At 45.2% G+C, this 20,102-nt stretch overlaps 1 protein-coding gene across 12 annotated transcripts in view; it reads right to left on the bottom strand.

Moving 5' to 3' along the window:
- Positions 1 to 20,102, bottom strand: part of ANKRD11 (ankyrin repeat domain containing 11) — a 191,476-nt gene that overhangs the window by 112,863 nt on the left and 58,511 nt on the right. For all 12 annotated transcript variants that reach the window (XR_011996083.1, XM_072731314.1, XM_072731317.1 and 9 more), the window contains exon 2: positions 2,461 to 2,540. The gene's annotated coding sequence lies outside the window, so the exon portion shown is untranslated. The remainder of the gene's footprint in view (positions 1 to 2,460; positions 2,541 to 20,102) is intronic.

The raw sequence follows: 20,102 nt of genomic DNA, 5'->3' as shown, positions 1-20,102 counted from the left end.
CCAGCCCAAAATCTATCCAAACTGGGTGCTTAAATAATGCTCAAGATGGAGACAAGAGCACAGGATGAAATACTCACAGGGCCTACCAAGCCTACCTCTGTCTCAAATCTGATCTAAATGGCTCATATTAAGTAGTCAAAATGAAAATTAAAAATAATGTGAATAATAATGAAAAATTATTAGAGTCCACAAAATTATTCTATTTTTAAAATTCTGCCTTTTGGGCCACCTGGGTAGTTCAGGTCATGATCCCAGAGTCTTAGAATCAAGCCCCATATCGGGTTCTCTGCTCAGCAAGGAGGCTGCTGCTCCCTCTCCCTCTGTCTCTGCCTTCAACTTGTGCTCTCTCTCAAATAAATAAAATCTTTTAAATAGATAGACAGACAGATAGATTGACTGATTCTGCCTTTTGATTCCAGGAACGGTCATGAAGGGCAGACCTCACCCATAACTGCTGCAGTCCTGTTTCCTGCTAACACATTTGGGCCACTGGCCTAAGAGGAGACCTCACCATTAATAAGAATCTTTGTATTTATTCAACCGAAACACTAGATTTTTTTAAGACTATTATAATCAGTATTAACTGAGTATTGGGATGCCTGGGTGGCTCAGCAGTTGAGCGTCTGCCTTTGGCTCAGGGCAAAATCCTGGAGTCCCAGGATCAAGTCCCATTATCAGGCTTCCTGCATGGAGCTTGCTTCTCCCTCTGCCTATGTCTCTGCCTCTCTCTCTCTCTGGGTCTCTCATGAATAAATAAATAAACTCTTCAAAAAATATATATTATCTGCCCTCCCCCACTCCCCTCCCCGCTCCCTCCCCCCCTATAAAAGAAAAAATATATATATATATATTATCTGAGTATTTATGATTTCCAAAACTATTAAATGGCATGAGATGCCTTGGGTTATTTTTGTGATGCGGTCAAAAAAGCTAGTCCTTCCTACATTAGAAAACCTTCTAAAGATTAACGCACCTATTGCTCTCAATCCATCAGACCAACTGGGCTGACCCCAGAATCTGCCAGCAAAGAGTCACTAGTAACTTATTTTCCTTTAATCAGGAAATATATTATTTTGAATCACCAAATGCTTACTAGAACCTAATTTAGGCAGCACTTCCTTTTTCCTTATTATGAATTAGGACCAATGTTACAGTTTCCAAACAAATGCAGAGCTAAGCTTCCTGTGGGGAGTGGGTTTAGTTCCTTCTCTGACCCCACTACGTCCTTTTCTTTAGGACCTAGTCTCTCAATGGCTGACCCGCTGCCTAGGACAACCAAGCTGAATCCACATGCACGTTCTGGAAAACCACACAGGGGAGCACTCTCCTACAAAGCCCACCAACGACCTCACCTGATCACCAACACCTGCACTGGCTTCTTTCTAACCACTAACCATCCCGCAGATTAAGAGAAGACAATTCCAGGCCTACTGTCAGAGACATCTAAGATTCCTGTTCCGTCAAACCTTATCGCCATTCCCAAGGAAATACTTCAGTCAAGTCAAAGACACCGAGAGGAACCTTCTAAGTGGCTTGATTCAGTGATGGCTGAGATAAAGGACAGGTTCTGTTAGATTAAGGACACTCGTCCAAGGATGTAGCAGGAAAGGTTTCTGTCATGTCTGCTAGGAACAACAAAACAGAATGGATAATGCATCTTTGGACTATCTGCTTTAAAACACTAATGCCTGACCAAGGTATGAAAAACTAAAATGAATCAAGAGTTTTCTATCATCATCAATGTACTTATTAGAAGAAATAAACTGCCAACCAATGCAACATATCCCACAAGGAAGGGACTTTGTTCTAGAGCAATAGATGCTTGCTGAGACCTGAGACCAGGGTCCTTAAGGAAGCAGCTCCTCCACCCCTCAAAAAATTTGCCAGTAATTTCCAGGAGGAAGCAAACAATCAGGGCAACCTAGCAAAAGATCCCATTCTTTACCCACCAACCACACAAGCTGGCCTCAAGCTCCTAAGAATCCCACGAATAGTTGCCCAGACACACGGGACACCAGATGAGAGCACAGCCAGGCCTCCACTGCTTCCCCCAGAGGAAGAGGACAATTCTCAGACTAGAAAATCTCTTCTCCATGCCAAATGTTTGTGCAATATGCACAGAGCACAAAACATAGTACTGGGTCCAGACTCCTCCACGGTAGAGCCAATCAGATAGAGAGCTTAAGCAGAAACAAACTTCCTTCACAGTCTAGGCTCCTGGCCTAGATTCTACAGAACCCTGCCACTGGAACTCCAGGGAGCTGTTTAATAGCCCACAGCTCACCACCACTGCTCTGACACACCGGCATCCAAAGGAAGTCTAGGACAACATCCAGAACACTCAGCTAGCACGATCAAGCCCCAGGAAGCCAACATGGAAGTCTAGCATTATCTTCTTACCCCTTTTCACAAAGCAGTGAAAATAACAAAATATGAACGGCAATGCAATAAAATATTTACCGATTCCATAGCTGAAAGTCGATGCTGATGAAGACTGTTACATCCAACAAGGCGCGTCCCAAAGCAGAGCTGTGCACATTCTGAAATGAGAGAGCACAATTAGCTTATACATTTTCCCTCAGTCTCTTTGTCCAATTCCAGTCTCTCCATCTGTACCAAATATTCACTCTACTGCTCCCTTCCTTCATTTCACTTAACTATGGACAACAAAAAAAAAGTTGTTAAGATGTGTGCTTGGCTGATTTGGGTTATAAAGGGAAAATAAGCCCATGAAAGGGCTCACACCTAATGATTTGCTTTAGGGCACTATCCAAATGAGAATTTGTTTTCGCTAATTTTTCCTGGAAAGCAGTACCCAGAAGGGCCAGGCTAAGGAAAGAACACTCCGTGGGCCTGTTGCTCTCCCTGGAGATGAGGCTTCTGGACTGGGGGCTTGAAGAGGTCATTCAGAGACCTTCCTTCTCCCACGGACCTCAACAGAAACCTCACAATTATGAAGCCTTTGTCAAAAGTTACCCATCCTGCCTCATGGATGTTCTATCACACCCACGTGAAAGCCCGAACTCTCCCTCAGGCTTCCAAAAGGCCCAGCAATTGCCTCTCTGGCAGCACCCACCACCCCTGCCCCACTCTGCCCCCACCTGGAGACTCCCACTATAGGAAGTAAACCAAGTGGCCACTGTGGCCTTGCCAGTAAGACGAGTATCACGAAGAAAACTGGCTGAGTAATAACACTGTGTGACCTCCTAGGAGAGCTCTGAGATTTTCAAGAATAAGACAAGCCAGTCACAAGAAAAAAAAAAAAAAAAAAAAACACATTTGTTCGTGACCCTTTTCCCAGAACCCCATCAAAACATCAGACTTGCTTCCATCTCCAAGCACATCACAGGTCCAGAGTCAGTAGGGCAATCATACTCACGGACAGGAGGCAGAGAGAAAGCTCCCAGACACGGTGCCCACAGCAAGCAGGGTCCCTCAGTTCTCCCAACATCTATCTACCTGGTCTCCTGACCTGTGCTTGCAGGTGGCTGTGTGTTTGCAAAGACAGAGCAAAGTGCTTCTGTCCCTCCTGTATTCCTGTACTAGATTTTTCAAAGCCAGCATGAACTTCAAGGATTATTAAACACAACACAGAAAAAAAAGCAGCTTCCAAAACACAGTACTTGGTTTTATTGAAAAGCAACAAGTATGTGGTTAAGCTTTTCAATTTTCTTATAAAGACAGTAAGAGAAAATACAGAATGCATGATGAATGTCCACACTAGGAATACAGCATATTATCCACCATTACAACTTTGAAGAAAACTTGTTCCTAACCCAAGGTTTCTCACACTCAACAGCCCTGACACTTAAGACTAGACCATCCTCAGTCTCCCGGGCCCTGGAAGAGGATGCTGAGTAGCAGCCCTGGGCCTGCACCCCCTAGATGCCAGCAGCACACTTCCCCAAGCAGGTTGTGACAACCAGAACGTCTCCAGGCCCTGTCACAAGTCCCCCAAAGGGCAAAACCATCTAGGCAGAGAACCAGTGCTATAAATCCAACTGCTACTTGACAAATAAGGAAAGCAAATCAGGTTTAGCTGTCTATGGTCATGCAAGGAACTAAAGGCAGGTTGGAAAGAGAGCCCAGGTCTCCCAAATCCTGGTCTAAAGGTCTTTTTATTCTAAGGGAAAATACTTTAGTAATTAACCAAATTACTTCTGACAAATTAAGAGCATCCAAAATATTTATGCTTTTTGACAAAGTAACCTCATTTCTGGGGAATACACATTGAAGAAATGTTCTAAGACACAAAAAAAGCTTCATGTGGCATACACGTTCACATCAAAACTACAACCACCGATGCAATTATCAAGCTACATTTTTTTTTTTTTTTATGATAGTCACAGAGAGAGAGAGAGAGAGAGGTAGAGACACAAGCAGAGGGAGAAGCAGGCCCCATACACCGGGAGCCCAACATGGGACTCGATCCCGGGTCTCCAGGATCGCGCCCTGGGCCAAAGGCAGGCGCCAAACCACTGCGCCACCCAGGGATCACCGTCAAGCTACATTTTCAAACAGAAATGCACTGGACCACATCTTTTACAGTTACCGTAGTTCAAAAAGCATGTTCCCAGCCAAAAAATAAAGAGATCAGTGAAGACAGAGTACAAAGACCATGGAGACATGAAAAGCCAGTGTCCAGCACAGCTGGAGAGTCACCAGGAGAGGCAGAGGAAGCATCAACAGATGGGGCAGCTGCCTACCCACATCTGAGGGCAAGGCCACCCTGACATATGGCCTTGCCAAGAATCTATCTAAAACAACAGGGAGATGTTCACACCAATGGGACTGGCAATATGGATAGGACAATAATCACAAGTGCTGAGGAAGTCTGATGCATTATGAAAAACACAGATTTTTGAGAAAAACTAGGAAATACTTTTAATATTAATGGTGGTTATCTCTGAATAGGGTAGCAGTACAAGATTTTAAATTTATCTTTCTACTCTTTCATATCTCACCAATTCCTATAATGAGCTGGGTACTATATGAGGGGTAGAGAAAAAGCTTTTTATTTTTTTAAAGATTTTATTTATTTATTTATTCATTCATTCATTCATGAAAGAGAGAGAGAGAGAAGCAGAGACACAGGCAGAAGGAGAAGCAGGCTCCACGCAGGGAGCCCAACATGGGACTCGATCCCGGGTCTCCAGGATCACACTCTGGGCTAGAGGCTGCACTAAACCGCTGAGCCACCGGGCTGCCCAAGAAAAAGCTTTTTAAAAAACCACAGATGGGGATCCCTGGGTGGCTCAGCGGTTTAGCGCCTGCCTTCAGCCCAGGGTGTGATCCTGGAGACCTGGGATCGAGTCCCATGTTGGGCTCCCTGCGTGGGGCCTGCTCCTCCCTCTGCCTGTGTCTCTCTCTGCCTCTCCCTCTTTCTCTCTGTCTCTCATGAATAAATAAGTAAAATATTTTTTAAAAAATTAAAAAATAAAAATAAAAAACACGGAAAAACAAAACCTTGCAGAGCACATGGGTGGTCAGTCAGGTAAGTGTCTGCCTCTGGCTCAGGTACTGGTCTGGGTCCTGGGACAGAGCCCAGTGGGAGTTTGCATCTCCCGCTCCCACTGCGGCCCCCTTGTTCATGTGCTCTCGTGATGGAGCTAGAGGGCATTATGCTGAGTGAAGTAAGTCAGTCAGAGAAAGACAAATGCCATACAATTTCATTCATATGTGGAATTTAAGAAACTAAACAAAACAATCATGGGGGGGGGGGGGGCGGGTAAAAAGATGGAGGCAGACCAACAGTAAGAGTCTTAACTGTAGAGAACCTACTAACGGTGTCGAGGTGGGGTGGGGAGCACAATGGACAGACGATGGGGATGAAGGGATAACGCTGGTTGTGAGGAGCACTGGGTGATATATGGATCAAGGAATCACTGAGTTCTACATCTGAAAATAGTAAACGGTGTGTTAATTAACGGGTAGATAGATAGTATTTAGAGCCATACACACACACACACACACACACACACACAAAATCAAGAAATACTGTGCTATTCACATTAACCAGACTTCCTGTTGCCTCTGCATCACACTGACCAGCCTTCCTTTCTCTGCTACGGGATGAGAGACAAGCTGCCTCTGAAGAACCAGGGATTACATCACTGTCCCCAGCACAGAGTCATAACTTGTAAGGACCCTGGACAGATTTTGCTACTTCAGGAGTTTTCTCTGAGTCCAAAATTACTAAATGCTTTTACCACAGAGAGTCATCCTTCTCTCCTCCAAGGTAACCCCAAGTTTTGGAAAATTTTACTTAACATGAACTATATTTAATTTGCTTCAATTTTTATCAATGAAAGACCTATAATTACTAACCATTATTTCTGATTAGCATAAGATGATCAAATTTTTTTAAACCTATGTTGATACAATCCAACCAATACCAAAGTAATCCCGCTATCTTCAGTTGGCCCACACAGCCTTTCTTCAAATTACTGATTTTCATTCTGGATTTAAAGTACTGCACACTGCCGAAGGCTCCTTCAGCCCCCTCCCTTTACCACCTTTCCAAATGTCCTAAATGCCCAGGAATCCAAATCAGCAAAGGCATCATCTTACTGCACAGGCCTTAGCCCATGGGATTAAAACACAATCAACAACAAAAACACACCATCAACCACAGTCCATGTAGACCTCAGGCTGAACGGGAGAGTGTAAACTCAAACCAGTACAGAGCAAGCACCCACATGCCCTGGTTGATTGAACAACTTAATGATGCCAGAGTCCTGGGTGCTGCTCACCCCTAAAGAGCCGCAGGACCTGGTGGGTTCCTATATCTTCCTTGCCTGCTGTGCACAGACAAACAGCAGCGTGCTCCTCCCATGAACAGCTGTGAGCAGGGAAGCACAGGCTGGCTCTTCAGGGACCTATGCGGTGCTGTGGCTTTCCTATTAAGTATACACTTTCCAGGTTGATTCAAACACATTCACAGAGATGGCAATGTCCTGCTGCACTCACAGTGGAGCCCTCAAGTGCCTTCTGGGGACCACATTGAGCTATTCAGGACCACCATCTCTGGGGGTCAACTACGGCCCAACAAAATCTCCCCAAAGTGTTCACAGCAGTTTTATTCGTAACTACCAAAATCTAGAGTCAGCCCAGATGTCCTTCAGTGGATGAAGGGTTAAAGTGTGGTCCACGCACAGCACAGAATGGTAGGTACACAGCAATGAGAAGGAAAGAGCTACTGACACACAGCAATGACTTGGACAGACATGGACAGACAGAACCATGCGGAGCAAAGACAGACAGACACTCCCCGCAGGTTACATTCACACAGCTCCATTTATAGGACATTCTCAGGTGACAAAACTCTAGAAGGGAAGGACAGATCAGGGGTTGCCAGGATCGCAGGTGTGGTTATAAATGGAGAGCAGGAGGATCCCGGTGGCGATGTGCATCCACCATCCAGGAAAACGGGGGCGTCTCAGACCTGTGGACCATGTCCCTGTAATGTCTTGGCTGTGACAGCATACTGCAGTTCTGAAAATGTTACCAGGAAAGAAACCAGGCAAAGCATACAAGGGATCACTCTGTATTTTCTTACAGCATTATGAATCTACAATGATCTCAATTTTTTTTTTAAGTCTAAGATTGGCCATTTCATATGGTCTGACCTAGTATTAGCTCAGTTCACTTAAACCTCACAACTCCCTAAAGTAGAGATCCTTATAATCAAGGCTATAGATGAGAGGTCTGAGGCCCTGCAAGGGGTCCCATGTGAAATGGTGGGGCCAGCACTGGCTCCAGAGTCAGTCACTGTCCCTGAAATTGGACACATGAATTAAAAGGCACATGGAGTTCTCCTTATAGGTTAAAAAAATCTTCTTGAGATGGGGGTAACCTGAGTGGCTTAGTTGGGGAAGCGTCTGACTCAGCTTAGATCATGATCTTGAGGTCTTGGGATTCAGCCCCAGAGTCAGACTCTGCACTCCGCAGGAAGTCTACTCGTCCCTCTGCCCCTCACTCTCCTCGTGCTCGTTCTCTCTCTCTCTCTCTCTCTAAAATACATAAATAATATCTTTACCAAAAAAAATTCATTACATTCTTAAAATGTAACCTTGGAGAACTTAAGTAGGACACTGAGCCCTCAGATCTGGCCTTACCTATTTTAAAGTTCTCCTTCAGGGCAGGTAGGACAAACTGAATTCTACCTATACTCAGAGTACTCCCGTGATGGCGTCTCCCGCTTCACTCTGCTGTGGGGCCAGTGCCACCTGCCATCTCAGGTTGGGGCTATCGGCCTGGCCTTGACTGCCTTCCAAGAAACAAGCAGGGGGACCACTAGGATTTTTTGCTTTAGGATGGGTGCTATTTGTTACTGCCTTATTTGCTAGATTGGTAGTCAGAGCCAGCTCAAAGGAATGAAAGCACTTAGCAGATGGCAGATACAAAGGTAAGGTTGGCCAAGACACCACTAGGAAAAGGAATGCCCCTCACAGAGCTTCCGTCTTTGGTTCAGATGCAGAACAAGGGAAGAAAGAAACAGAAAAAAACTGATGTCCCAGGACAATTCTCTTTACATCCCTTATCAGAAGAAAGTGCAAAGTGAATCAATGCAGAATGCAAACAAAGCAGGTGGTTTGCCCCCACGCCCTCCGCTCTGGACAATGGTGCAAGCAGTAATCAACACCACATCCCAACTCACCAAGGTCCAGGGAGAACAGTCTGAAGCTCACACTGCCAAATCCAAGGAAATGACAGAAAATGAGTTTTTTAAATAAAGAGATACAAAGCCATAAAGGAAATCAGAAAAGGGAAATTCTGTAGACCAGAGACTGGGAAATTCTTGAAAATCAGGAGGATATAGAAGCGTGAAATCAAACCAGAGAAAGTGCTGGGAACATGCCTTGAAAACAGGCCCCTCACAACCACAGCACATGGACAGGGCTGGGGTGGGCCAAACTAGCTGTCTCATCCCCGGCAGAAGTAATCCAGATTCCACCACCAACCCATCACCCAGTGCTGGCTCTCAAGAGCAAGTCCACAGGCTCCTCAGCACCCTCAAGACGATGCACACATGTGTGCACACACACACACACACACACACACGTTGAAATCCTGATTAACAAGGACATCAAACAACTTTTCTGAGGGTCTACATCAGGAAATAGTACCAGTACCTCCAGCTCTTAGCAAAGTCATGGAATTCCAAATCAGCATCATGCTCTAAGGGCAAAACTCAAAAGAAACATGAATATGCTGTTATCTGCTCGTCTTTTGGAATGCACTGCTGACCTCACCATTTTATGATGGGGCCAGGGGCATTGGAAATACAAAGATAACAGGAATCAGGGCGGTTACTGTTCCACTTCATTGGTGTGAAGCTCCAACAAAACGATTGCTGATTTATTTGCAATCTCACACAACACTTATCTGCTCTATTGCTACAAAATGAACAACCTGAGGACAGACTACAGGACACTGGGTACCAGCCTCCCTTCTGTTAAATAGCAACTCAGAATCAGACAGAGCTCCCCTTATTCCACACAAGTGCTCTTTGCAGTGACAGAGCTTAAGAGAAGAGACGAGCCAACCACACCAGGTACACACATGGGAAACCCAAAGCCACCCTCCAGCAGACACAGCATAAGCTTGAACTCAACAAGGCTGTCCAGCTAGAAAACTCACTTTGAAAAAGGAATATAAAACCTAAAGGACATACAAGACACTGTTGGAGCAAATAAATGAGCAAAGCAAGCAAGGTTATAGGATATAAGATCAATATACAAAATTTGGTTGTATTTCTAATCACTATCAATGAAAAATCTAAAAAGGAAATAGGGCAACACCATTTACAACAACATCAAAAAGAATGAAGTATTTACGGATACATTTAACCGAAAGAGGTGGAAAACTTGCACATTGAAAACAACAACATACTGCTGAAAGAAAACTCAAGAAGATCTACATAAGAGGGAAAAAATCCCATGTTCATGACCCCAGGACCTAATGTTAAGATGGCAGCACTCCCCAAAGAGATTGACAGATTCTGACAGAATTATAAATGCTTTCCTTTCAACATCCTATCTACTGCAACTCACAGAACTACAAAAGTTTTCCAGGGTCTTTTTTTTTCCCCTAAAAGGGTAATTTTTCAAGTACTAGAGAAACATCCCTCAGACTATCACCCTATAAAACAAGGAGATTAAGATTTGAGAATCCCTAAACCAATTTAAATTATAAAAGTTTAAGATTCCTCAGCGTGAAACATAACATTGTTTCCCTTAAGAATACACCCCTTTCAGGGTGCCTGGCTAGATCAGAAGGTAGAGCGTGCCACTCTTGATCTCCGGGTTATGAGTTCTAGTGGCACACTGGGTATACAGATTACTTAAAACCTTTTTTAAAATACGCCCTTTCCGGGATCCCTGGGTGGCGCAGCGGTTTGGCGCCTGCCTTTGGCCCAGGGCGCGATCCTGGAGACCCGGGATCGAATCCCACATCGGGCTCCCGGTGCATGGAGCCTGCTTCTCCCTCCGCCTGTGTCTCTGCCTCTCTCTCTCTCTCTCTGTGACTATCATAAATAAATTAAAAAATTTAAAAAAAAAAAAAATAAAATAAAATAAAATACGCCCTTTCCCCTAAATGTACTCTTTTCATGGAGAATATGAACCTACAGCAGTACTTTGTACAGTTTAACCTCTAAAATGCAATGAAGGGGATCCCTGGGTGGCTCAGCGGTTTGGCACCTGCCTTTGGCCCAGGGCACGATCCTGGAGTCCCGGGATCGAGTCCCATGTCGGGCTCCCGGCATGGAGCCTGCTTCTCCCTCTACCTGTGTCTGTCTGTCTGTCTCTCTCTCTGTCTATCATAAATGAATAAAGAAAAAATCTTTAAAAAAATAAAATAAAATAAAACAATGTAATGGGGGAGGGCGGTAAAGAAGGACTTCTAGCCCCCAAGAACTGAAGCAGAAGCAGGCAAGTCTGAGCTATGACATTCCAGCATTCTGCTGAGTGTGTCCTGTCAAGAGGACAAAGCTCAGGAAGTGTGTGTGGGACAAATGACATTATCAGGTGCTCTGCACTGCAAGCCCTACCCCACCCAGCCCTGTGGGGTGTGTCCAGTACCTTGAAGCAGTATATCTCCTGATGCCCAGCCAACAGGAATGAAAGAAATATCCCCAGAACCAACTCAGTTGCTTTCTTAAAACAAACAAAAGGGAATTTACTCTTTATATATCTTTTCCAATTCCTCCCTGGAAACCATCCTGTTAGTTTGTGATGACTGTACTTACGCACCTCGACTTTCTCTCCCATCACAAATGGAGGCCCTGCACCTGCTGGGAGTGGGTGAGGAACAGCAACAAGAAGCCACACACCAGCAAGTCCTTAGAGCCCCATCCGAGACTTTCAGCAAAGCCTTCCTGGCCCGCAGAGTTCATGTCACCTTCAACACAATCTCTAATTCCAGGAACCCCCACTCTAAGTCTGCTTCCTGGTTAGGAACTGTTTACAAATTCTCAAGTAGCTCAATGAAGTACAGAAGACAAAAGCAAGCTGACCAGAGGACATGCGACCCCACAGACAGCTGCACTTCTGTGTTGTCTGCATGAACTCTGAGGCATTTCAATGTCTGGAAAGGTTGTGGCACAGGATGGTGGCCCCAACCAGCCCCTGCAGGTCCCCACCACTAACCTCTGTGATGTCTCCCGAGCACCTCAATAACCCTCATGACAACCCTCCCGTAACAGGAAGGGGTAAGAAATCAGGTTCTGAAATTCTGAATCATATGCCTCAAAATTAGGATCACACTTGGGGCTGTAGTGCTATCACACACACCAGGCACCTGCCATGCCTTCACAGCTCCTGGAGAGAGTCCTCCACAACCTGAAATATTGACATCATGCCGGCACTTATGAGGACCTCACTCACACCTTCAACACCCAGGCCAGGTTCTGTTCATCCTCCATCTACTCCAGAATGTAGCTGATGCTAACCCCACCCAGCCTCTCAGCAGCATCACCCTACCACTGACCCCCTTCCCCGGGGTTCTCTCGGGCAGCCTTAGCTTCTCTTGCTGACTCTACTTCCACTTTGTTCCACAAGCTAGATCTCCCTCCTCCACTTGCTCCTTAAATGGCACTTCCTACATGCTCTCTCTGGGCAATCTTATCTGCCTCTAATAACCATGCTGTTAGATCCCTCCCATTTCTCCAACTCAGAGTTCCCCAGTGAACTCACAAAGTCCAACTATGTAAGAGACACACCTGCAGCCACACATACCTTGCACACGTGGACCTCTACCTTGATTGTGACTGCTGTATTTTCTGCCCTGGTTTAGAGTACCATTGTCTGGAAATCCTCCAAGCCGGAAACCTGTTGTCCCTTTCTCTCTCATGATCAAAAGCCATCTGACAAGTTCTGTCAATTCCAGCTTCTGAACACAATCTCCTCCTTACTGCCCTAACTCCTCCTAAATGAGCAGAATCTCCATTATTTTTTCACTTATGTTATCATGACTTCATTATCTCTACCTCCAATCAAACACACCAACCAACCCATTCACCATATTGCTGAGAAGTGAACTTGGCATGTCTGATTCTCATCTCTCGAGCCTGGTATGGGGTAGAGGGACTGGGCTAACAAGGACTATGCTACTGTTCAAATTTCAAACCCAGAGTAAGAGATATTTTACATCATGATCCAAGACACACACATAATGCAAATAACAAGTGAAGGTAAGGCTTCCCAAGACAACACTGCCCTCACTCTGTGCAAACCACCCCAGTGTTTTCTACTACATCCTAGGGCTGCCTGTTGGTTGTGGCTGGTTTTTAAAGTGGGTGCCACCCACCAAGTAGATCTCACAACCCATCAGTGTGGCAATGGAAAGCCACAGGAACACAGGCTTTGAATGATGCTGTCCTGGGTTGCCTCCTCAGCAATTTCAAACACCTCCCAGTTTCTGGAAAACAAAGTGTTTCACTCAGAGGAAGCTCCCTCCTCCCCTCTGCACCTGGGCAAGTCCCTGTTCATCCCTCAGCATCATACCTTAGTCCTGACTTCCTGACACTGCCAGTATTCTCCAGCTTTCCTAGAGTGGACAGGTACTGTTCCAGCTTTTTATATCATGCTGCCATCCTAGGAAACCTTCCTCAAATGCCCCTCCCATTCATGCTGCAGCATGACCATTAAGCACTGAGGCCCAATACTACACCCAGGTCTCACAGCACATACACAAACCCAAGACCCACTGTAGAGGAAAGCCTGCCTTCAGAGCTTTCAGGACACATAACCTGCTGGTAAACTGTTAAGCTGGAAGCAAGGCTGCCTCCCAGGGGAGCAGGGCCACAAAAGGCTTCTACCCTTTGCATCAGAATCTGTGCCCATTCCAGGCAGCTCACACACATTCTTTGACACACATGAAAATTCATCTCAAATAAACACAGTTGACAGACAAAATCAATGAGAAATTAAGAATACAAAAAGGAAGAAGGCTTCCCATCCAGAACATTTCACTGTAAGATCCAGCTGAGTGAGTGCCCATGCCTGGTCACCCCGACATTCAGATAATTCATCCTGACACAGCTGGTTCCTCAGAGTTCTCTGATTCTGCATCATCTGTAAATCAGTTTGCTTCTATAAGTCTCCATCTTCTCCTTTCCAGAGTTACCACTTCCTGACAGTGCAGAAACACCTCTGTATGCAAGGTTCCCTCCACCGTACTGCTACCTACAAAGCTCTCAAAATATATTACTACTAAATGGAAAAGAAATACAACTCACTAGTTCCAGTTCAAGCGAGATGAAGCTCTCAAGTTCAGAACCCCCTCAAGGAGTCACAAGGGAAAAAGACAGAGACAAGTGAGGTGGGCAGGTGCTCACCCTGCAAGGACAGCACAGGAACAAACTAGGGAAAGAGCCCCATAAATGAACAGGCTACATCCGGGGCAGCACCACTCCCTGGCTCTTTTTCCTCCACCCACAGTGGCTGAAGGGAGAGACCCACACAGGACGTGGCCTCCAAACACAGAAGCTTCCCAGGATTTAAGACCCCCACTGCCCTGTCCTACCCACTAGATGGAAACCAACAGCCCAAACTTCAAACAGGCTAACAGGCAGCCGAGGCAGAATGCAGCTGCACAGGAGGCGTTTGCTAAGTCCCAAAGACAGAAACCACCATTATTTGTCTCCTATGTGTCTCCACCCCAGAGATGCTTCAGTCCGTGTGCCCAGGGGTGAGGATGGTAAAATGTTATTTTTGTGAAATGTATCCCAAGTACATCTAATACATAATCACTGATCTCATCCCACTTTCTGACCCAAACCCCCAATTATGCAGTTGTGGAAACAATCACCAGAAAACACTGTTCCTTAAACTTGAGAATTCTTGTTACCCTTCCCTCCAAAATAAGTTGAAGAGGCCTCGTTTGAGGAAGAAGCCAGAGAAATGACAAGATCCCACAGAAGTCCTGTAAGGCAGGAGTAGCAGGACGTAGGAGGGGCCAGCATTCCCCCAGCGGGGTGCCCGCAGGTTCACATGACAACGTGAAGGCACAGGCTGCTGGTCTACTGACCAGGCTGCCCCCCAAATCCCATGACAGAGGTCTCCTCAGCCCAAATCTGCTCTGCAGGACAGGATCAAACCCTTCTGTATTCAAGGTCGGAACGTGAACAGGCAAAATCAGACTCATACGGCTGCACCACATACATGATTTCTGAGGAGTAGAATCAAAAATCTTCCAGATTCTGGTGATCATTAATGTGTGAGTTATCTACCTGGGTCTGGGGGGTCCTCATCCTGAAGATTGCAGCAATGTGCAAGAATGAAGGAGCTGCAGGGGAGGTGCAGGTAAACTCTCAGGTGTGCACAAAGTGTGCTGATTCATGTTCAAGACAGGACATCTGCTGAGAGCCCAGCGTCCACCAACCAACCCACAGTTCATCACCCCTTCCAAAAACCAACATGCTTTCAGTGCTGTCAGTTCAAGGAATAATGTGTCTGTCTCCCTTCAATTTCTGTATTTAATTCAATACACTAGCAATGCTCTTCATGTACAAATCTCCTCAAATTTCCTGAAGGACAACTGTGTTCTAACACAGCTAAACTGTTACAATGATGTGTTTTGCTGCCAAGCAGAGAGACACTGGCACATCCACACATACCCTCCCACCAAATAAACAGGAGACACCGAAAGCAAAGGAGGAAATTTTCCATTTTGAAAAGTACATTTTTCTTCTATTAAAACATGAAAATTCAAGTTTCTTCCCTGTTAGATAAATCCTCATTAACAAGAGAAATTTCAATAGAAAAAGATACAGCGGGGCACCTGGGTGGCTCAGTGGTTGAGCATCTGCCTTCGGCCCAGGGCATGATCCAGGGATCTTGGGATCGAGTCCTGCATCAGGCTCCCTGCATGGAGCCTGCTTCTCCCTCTGCCTGTGTCTCTGCCTCTCTCTGTGTCTCTCATGAATAAATAAATAAAATATTAAAAAAAGAAAAAGATACAGCTTTCTAACAATAAGTATTAAACAGGAACTTCAGATAATGGCTGCCTTGGGTGTTAAGAGAGAACAGAGCAGGACAGTCACCGAGCAAGAGTCTAAAACTAAAGCAGCTGAAAGGGAGGGACTGAAATTGAGACCCAGATGCATGAGCTTCAGGGCAGCCCAAGCCTTCTTTCTAGAGCTACTACCATCAGAGTATTCCTATCAGTGGACTCCCTTCAGAAGTAGAACAAAGAATTATTTTCAACACTGACAACTAAGTGTAGGATACTTGCAAATGAGACAACACTGACCACATATTTGTTTCAATGAAATGATTATAATTATCTTAAGTAATTAGCAAATTGTCAATTGTGACATCCCGAAATAAGAGTTAAACAATAGTACTCCTCTAAAAAGAAGTTATGTTTTACCCTTAGGTGGACTAACTGAACAAAATTCTGAATGTAATGCACATTTATTAATCAAATCTTTTTTTTAAGATTTTATTTCTTCATGAGACAGGGGGGGGGGGGAGGGGGCAGAGGCAGAGGCAGGCTCCATGCAGGGAGCCCGATGTGGTACTCAATCTCGGATCACGCCCTGAGCCAAAGGCAGACGCTCAACCGCCAAGCCACCCAGATGTCCCTTATTAATCATATCTTAAAAGAGATGGGGAGGAGAGGAATGGAAAGTGGGGAAGCTCAAAGTAATTTCATTTAAACCAAAGATGGTAATAGTGGGTAAACTGAGTTCTTGCCCCCAATCTCCTGAAAGATGACTCCCAAGAAAAGAGTACTATCAACAAAACGAACACCTACCCAAACCTAACTCAACTTGCATGTTACCATTTTCAAAACAGTAATATAATTAGAGGGGCGCCTGGGTGGCTCAGTGAGTGAAGCGTCTGCCTTCAGCTTGGGTCATGATCCCGGGGTCCTGCTCGGTGGGGAGTCTGTTCCTCCTCCTGTTCGTGCGCGCTCGCGCACTCTCTCTTTCTCTCCTTCTAAGTAAATAAAATCTTTAGAAAAAAATAAAATACAGGGATGCCTGGGCGGCTCAGCCATTGAGCATCTGCCTTCGGTTCAGGGCATGATCCCGAGGTCCTTTGATCGAGTCCCACATTGGGCTTCCTGCGAGGAGCCTGCTTCTCCCTCTGCCTGTGTCTCTGCCTCTCTCTCTCTCTCTCTCATGAATAAATAAAAATCATAAATAAATAAATGAAATGAAAAATAAAAAACACTGGTCAAATATTTTTTTCCTAAAGAACTGTCCATTTAAAAACAGTGGGAGACAGGACACAACTCTTATTCCATGACCTAAAGAAAATGCTTATCAATCTATCCCACAACAGAGAATAAAAGTGAAAGGCTGCAGAAAATCTTTCAACTATACACCAAAAATATGGAACAGTTTTGCCTTCAACACCTGATTCCTTCCCTCTGATGTTTGCAACAACCAGTAGGGCCACAAAGGCTGGCACTGGCCTCCTGCAGCACCCCTGCTCCATGCTGTGGACTTCACCTGGACCTCTTCCTCCTCCTGCTCTTCATTCCTCCCCATCCCTCAAATAGCCCCCCAAATCTTGTACCTCAAGTCTGGCATCTCTCATGAGATCCCCACTCCCTCGACACACCTCCAACAAGGGTGTGTCCAGCTGGCGTGTCAAGGTCACACACTCAGACCCAGGCCTCCCCAACTCCCTGTCCTGGCCACACCCCCATGCCTCCAGTACGTTCACTTCCCCTCTGTGCCCTCTGTACCCTCCTGCAATCTGCCACAGCACTGCACTGTCGTGCTGTGGCCTGTGTACTTTCCTGAAGGTCAACATGAAGCAAGCTAAGACCAGAGACCACAGACTCTGATGGCTGGGGCCAAAATTCTAACCCTGCCACTGTATTTACTGGCAATGACTTGCATACATTTTTACAGCCTGTAACATCCTTAGTTTTCTCATCTGTAGAAAAAGAAGTTCTTGGACACAACACATAAAAGGAATATACACAATGCAACTGCATTTCTGGACACCAGCAACAATCAGTTATAACATATAATGAAGACAGGTGACAGTGTCACAAGGATGGATGGGCTGAAGAGTCCTGACACACTTCAAGCACAGCAGGAGACATGGTTCAGGACAGGTTGCACTGCAGGTCAGCTAGCAAAGAGCACTCTACTCAATAGATGAGGCCTGGCCAATTGGCCAACTGCTACCTACCTGGGAAACTGTGAACACTCCTTATCTCACACCATACACAAAAACCAATGTGGGATAGATTAAAGGCAAAAGTACATAACTTTCAGAAAGCACAGGAAGCTACCTTTCTGTCCTCAGGATAGGGAAAAATTGCTTAACCAAGAACTAATGGGTCACGATGCATAGTTTGGAAGACACTGTCCTACAAGTTGGCACAGTCCCTTCAAAAGGATTCATATTTCACTCATCGAGTGGAAGAGTGATTTCTAGTCATCTCAATGGTAAGTATCACAACAGATTACATTTTTTTATTATTTATTTTAGTAACCTCTACTCCCAATGTGGGGCTCAAACCCACAACCTCGAGATCAAGAGTTGCACTGCATGCTCTTCTGACCCAAGTGCCCCTCACAACAGAATATTATCATAATGCATCAAATGACTCTTCCTTTCACAGATGATTTCTCTGTGGCAGACAATGCTGTTTTATGACATTTTACCCACCACAGAACTTACAAAATTGGAGTCCATCCTCTCAAACCTTGCTGCTTTATCAACTCAGTTTATTCAATATTCTAAATCCTATGCTGTCATTTCAACAATCTTCACAGAGACACCACCAGAAGTAGATTCCATCTCAAGAAATCACTTTCTTTCCTCCCTCATTAGAAGCAACTTTTCATCCATTCAAGTTTTATCACAAGGTTGCAGCAACTCGGGCCCATCTTCAGGCTCCATTTCTAATTCTAGTTCTCCTGTTTCCACCACACCTGCAGCTACTTTCCCCACTCAAATCTTGAATCGCTCAAAATCCATGAAAACATTTATCTTGCTGCCCATCCCCATCAGAGCTCATGGATGACCAGGTGTACTGTCAATGAGCAGTAATATTTCTGAAAGGAATTTTTTTTTTCTGAGCAGCAGGTCTCAACAGTGGGCTTAAACTATTCAGTAAACCATGTTGTAAACAGATGTGCTCTCATCCAGATTTCACTGTTCCATTTATAGAGCACAGCTCCTAAAGGCCCCAGGATTTGGGGAATGGTCAATGAGTACCGGCTTCAACTTCAAGTCACCAGCTGTATTAGCCCCTCACAAGAAAGTCAGCTTGTCCTCTGAAGCTCGGAAACCAGGCACTGACCTCCCCTCTAGCTGTGACAGTCCTAGATAGCATCTTCTTCCAAAGAAGGCTATTTTGTCAACTGTGGAAATCTGTTCAGTGTAGCCACCTTCAGCAATGATCTCCCCCAGAATCTTCTATACCACTTGCTGAAGCTTCTACATCAGCACTTTCTACATCACCGTGCACTTTTGTTACAGAGATGTTCCCCAGGATCTTCTACATCACTTGCTGTAACTTCTACATCGGCACATGCACTTTCTTCTACATCACCATGTGCTTTTATGTTACAGAGACAGCTTCTTTCCTTAGACTTCATGAACCAGCCTCTCCTAGGTTTAAACTTTACCTCCATCTGCAACTTCCTCGCCTCCCTCCACCTTCAGGGAACCCAAGAGTCAGGGCCTTGCCCTGGACTAGGCTCTACCTTATGGGAATGTAGTGGCTGATTCAAGCTTTTATCCAGACCACTAAAACGTTCTCCTATCAGCAATAAGGCTGTTTTGCTTTCCTATCATTTGTGTGTTCACCAGAGTGGCAATTTTAATTTCCTTCAGGAACTTCTACTTTGCATTCAACACTTAACTGTTTGGTGCAAAAAGCTGTTTTTGACCCATCTTGTCTTTTGACATGCCTTTCTAACTAGGCTTAGTCATTTCTAGCTTTTTATCCAAAGTGAGACATAGGAGATTCTTCCTCTCACTTAAACCCTTAGGGGCCATTGTAGCTATTAACTGGGCTAATTTCAATATTGTTGTGTCTCAGGAAATAAGAATGCCTAAGGAGAGGGAGAGAGATGGGGGACAGGTGGGTTGGTGGAGATGTCAGAACACACACAGCATTTATCAATTAAGTTCACCAACTTTTATGGGTACGGTTTCTGGCATCCCAAAACAATCACAACAGTAAGATCAAAGACCACTGATCACAGATCACCACAAGAAAAAAACATGAAAAAGTTTGAAATATTGCAAAAATTATCAAAATGTGACAGAGACACAAGTGGGCAAATGCTGTTAGAAACATGGTGGGGGGGGGGGGAGTCTGCTTCTCCTCTATTGCCCCTCCCTCTGCTCCTACTCTCTCGCTCACTCTCTCAAATAAAATCTTTGAAAGGAAGGGGGAGCCTGAGTGGCTCAGTGGTTGAGCATCTGCCTTCAGCTCAGGGTGGGATCCTGGGGTCCTGGGATAGTCTCGCATCAGGCTCCTCTGGGACACTGCCTCTCCCTCTGCCTATGTCTCTGATGAATAAATGAATAAAATCTAGGAAGAAAAGGAAAAGGAAAAGGAAAAGGGAAAGGGAAAGGGAAAAGGGAAAAGGGAAAAGGGAAAAGGGAAAAGGA

Source organism: Vulpes vulpes, chromosome 12 (genome assembly GCF_048418805.1).
Source record: "Vulpes vulpes isolate BD-2025 chromosome 12, VulVul3, whole genome shotgun sequence".
Classification (NCBI taxonomy): domain Eukaryota; kingdom Metazoa; phylum Chordata; class Mammalia; order Carnivora; family Canidae; genus Vulpes; species Vulpes vulpes.
This window is presented reverse-complemented; position numbering and strand designations above follow the sequence as displayed.